The sequence below is a fragment of the Octopus bimaculoides genome, chromosome 8, assembly GCF_001194135.2.
Source record: "Octopus bimaculoides isolate UCB-OBI-ISO-001 chromosome 8, ASM119413v2, whole genome shotgun sequence".
NCBI classification, from domain to species: Eukaryota; Metazoa; Mollusca; class Cephalopoda; order Octopoda; family Octopodidae; genus Octopus; species Octopus bimaculoides.
The window spans coordinates 29,426,899-29,429,951 of NC_068988.1; the positions used below are offsets into that span (position 1 = coordinate 29,426,899).

Consider the following 3,053-nt stretch of genomic DNA (forward strand, 5'->3'; position numbering starts at 1 on the left):
TATATATATATATATATATATATATATATATATATACGGCATATATATATATATATATATGTATGTATATATATATATATACGCAAAGAAAGTGGGTTGCATGAGGGGAAAAAAGATTGAGTAATAGGTAGAGAATACGTACACGCAGAGAGAAAGGTAGATATGACTACGAGAAGTGTTTTATTCCTATCGCTGTCATAAAAATACAATGATTACATACCCTCCTAAGAGCAATAAAGGTGTGAGAACTTTACCAAGTGATTGTTACACGTGCAAATTTCTCTCTAGTAAAAGCTGTAACTTACTATCCTTGACATATTAAATACTTTTCTTTCAATCTGAGTGTGTGTGTGTGAATAGAAAAGAAAACTGAATGTTTTTGGGTAGTTTTTTCACCTCACGAAAGAATTATATTGATGTGTGTGTGTATGCACGATCGCCCACCCACCCGGATACACAACAATCGGTCTACAAAATTAATTATATTATTGAACAAGTGAAATAATTACTCAAGAGTTGTTGTGAATATAAATAAGGAGCAGCAACAGTCGATAGAATTGAAGGAAAAAGATATAGCGAAAGCAGAAACGTGTGGCCGTCGATAAGGCGTGAGAAGTTAGGACAAGAAGTTTGGTAGCTAATTAGTTTTTGCATAATAATAATAATAATAAACGTAATCATAGTAGAAATAAATGACAGCTGGTTTTATGTTGAACATTAATAAGAATAAAATAATATAATTGCATCTCAACAGCGTGTGCGTGTTTATATGACAGTTGTCTTGTGATGGTTGAAGAGGAAAGAGTTATTTCAGCCCCAATTAAGTAAACCTTTAGTCAAAGGTGTTAAAAAAAAAACCTGATCATCTCGTTTTTCTCTCTAATATTCAATGTGTCCTTCCTTTTTTGAAAAAAAACAAAAAACTGTGCTTTGAGGGAGAGATGGTCGCTATTTCTAGCATGTCGAGTAACCACGTAGAGGCTCCCTCATAGCAGCGGAGTCCTTCAAAGGAAACGTGTTTCTGTGTTTATGGACCATTAAGCCCAAGTTAATGCTGAACGATGACCAAAAGCTGAAGGACATTAACGATAAATAACCACCCCTAGACATGTGTTACAAACGCGATAAACACAAGAGAACAATCCATCAGCCAAATAACGAAACAATTTAGATGGGATAACAAATATATAAACCTAATGGTAATTGTACTCACCTTGGCCGTGTATAGCATCCAGATTTGCGAGAGAGTATCTTGAGGACTCGGCGAGTCCTCCATTTTATGTATTGATAGCCAGACTACACGACTCTGTGTATGAAGCTTAAACGCCCGCTTGTTCTCTAATTACGGTTAACAGCGAATAAACATTTACAAGTGCAGGCCTGTATATACAAAAAAAAAAAACAATAATGTGTCCGTATGAGAACAGCGAAAGCCGCTGTTACAGGCAACCGCTGATGCCTGCACCGTTTGACATCACCGAGTTTTTTATTGGTTCTTCCCCTTTGGTGGAAGTTAAATCCGCCGTTGCTTCATTAGTGGCAGCACCGGTAGCCAATCATAACTTTTGACCATGCTCAAAACACAAATACATTATGTGCTCAATGTTTACTTATCTATTGTAATTTTTTCAGAATTTATAATGCGGTTAGAGCAGGGGTTTTCAAACTTTTTGACTTGCGGACCCCTTTATATTTCAGGCTTTACCTTAGAGACCCCCTTATAAACGCTTATGAAATTTATACATATTTGCTTAAAATAACATATTTTTACATTTATTTATTTAACAGTATTTAACAAATAGGTTTATTGTCAATTAAAAGATTTCGATTAAAAAACATATATAAAATCAAATTGCCCATAAAAAGTATTTGTTGTCCACGGACACCCTGTCTTGTCCTTGCGGACCCCCTGTGGTCCGCAGACCACAGTTTGAAAACCCCTGGATTAGAGAACGATCGCGCTATTAGTTATAGTTTCCAAACATGCCAGCTACTGATCCACTGTATTTCCCACGGCAAAAGTGGCAAGGGAGTATGTTTACTTTAGGGCAGAACAAATATAACAAGAGACCTTATTCCAAAAGCCTTCCGATTTCGGTTTTCTCGCAGCTGTTAACATCCTTCATCTATAAGTCTCCATACTAGTAACAATAAGACTCTCTCCCATTTCGCATATCATTACTTTTAATTAATTAAAACTTTTGGGTTATCTCCCTGTGTTTTTGACCACAGTTATTTAAATTACAATTTGCTCTCATCAATAAAGATGAAATCATAATTAAAATTTCCTTGATTAATTATTTCTATCTTTTATTATTTGTTTCAGTTATTGGACTGCAGCTATTCTGGGCCACTCCGTTACGAATTTTTGTCAAAACGAATCAACTACCGTACTTCTTACTCTTTTTATTTGTCTATTGTTTTTTATTTGGTTTTTTTTTTTTGTTTATTTTTTGAAGCGTGATACTTCTTCTATCAGTCATTTTGCTGAACCGCTAAGTTACAGGGACTTAAATGTGTCAACACGTGTTGTCAAGTGGTGGTGGGAGAGAGACAAATGAAGACATGAAACATGCGCGCGCGCACATGCACACACACGCATGCACACATGCATGCACACACCCACAGAAACACATACATACATACATACATACATATGTGTGTGTGTGTGTGTGTATATATATATATACATGTATGTATATATATATATATAATAATACAAAGAATATATATACATGTATACACACATATATGTACATACTTACATCTACATGTGTATATACATGCATATCAGGGTACAGGACGTTAGAACAATAAACTACAGACAACGGAACGAACACATAGGAAAACGGAAAGCCCCTTGGAATATCCCTTCATCAGCTGTCTCTATTCTATCTAGACGTTTCGAAGACCAGACAGCGTACTCTAGAATAGTCTCTTCCTGAGTAGTGGATCAACCAACTACACAGAGGATTCCAAGGTGGCAAACACAAACCAAGACAGGAAAAAATGGACAGTGAAAACAACATATATATATATATATATATATTTAT

General features: G+C 35.3%; 1 long non-coding RNA gene across 1 annotated transcript in view; it reads right to left on the minus strand.

Annotated features, from left to right (window-relative positions):
- The window catches only part of LOC106874634 (uncharacterized), a 51,771-nt gene extending 50,161 nt beyond the window's left edge, over window positions 1-1,610 (minus strand). Inside the window, exon 1 of the long non-coding RNA XR_001410027.2 lies at window positions 1,214-1,610. This is a non-coding gene — a long non-coding RNA (uncharacterized LOC106874634). The remainder of the gene's footprint in view (window positions 1-1,213) is intronic.
- Between the last annotated feature and the right edge of the window lie 1,443 nt (window positions 1,611-3,053).